The following is a 239-nucleotide window of genomic DNA, read 5'->3' as shown; positions in this document are numbered from 1 at the left end:
ACCAGCCCCAGGCTCCCCACCCACCAGCCCCAGGCCCCCCTGGCCCCAGCCTGGAGGGGGCAGCCCCAGAAGCCACTCATCTATATTGGGGGGGGCCCTCCCTGTTCTGCCCCTCCCCTGCTGGTTACTTCCCCCAAAACTCGCAGGGGTTGCTGCTCCCTCCACCACGACCCCCGCCCATCTCTCCATCTCCTGGCTCCCCCCGGGGTTCTGAAGGGAGACCTAGGGTACTGGCTGGG

The sequence above is a fragment of the Myotis brandtii genome, unplaced genomic scaffold (genome assembly GCF_000412655.1).
Source record: "Myotis brandtii unplaced genomic scaffold, ASM41265v1 scaffold570, whole genome shotgun sequence".
Lineage (NCBI taxonomy): Eukaryota > Metazoa > Chordata > Mammalia > Chiroptera > Vespertilionidae > Myotis > Myotis brandtii.
Note: the sequence above shows the minus strand (reverse complement) of the source record.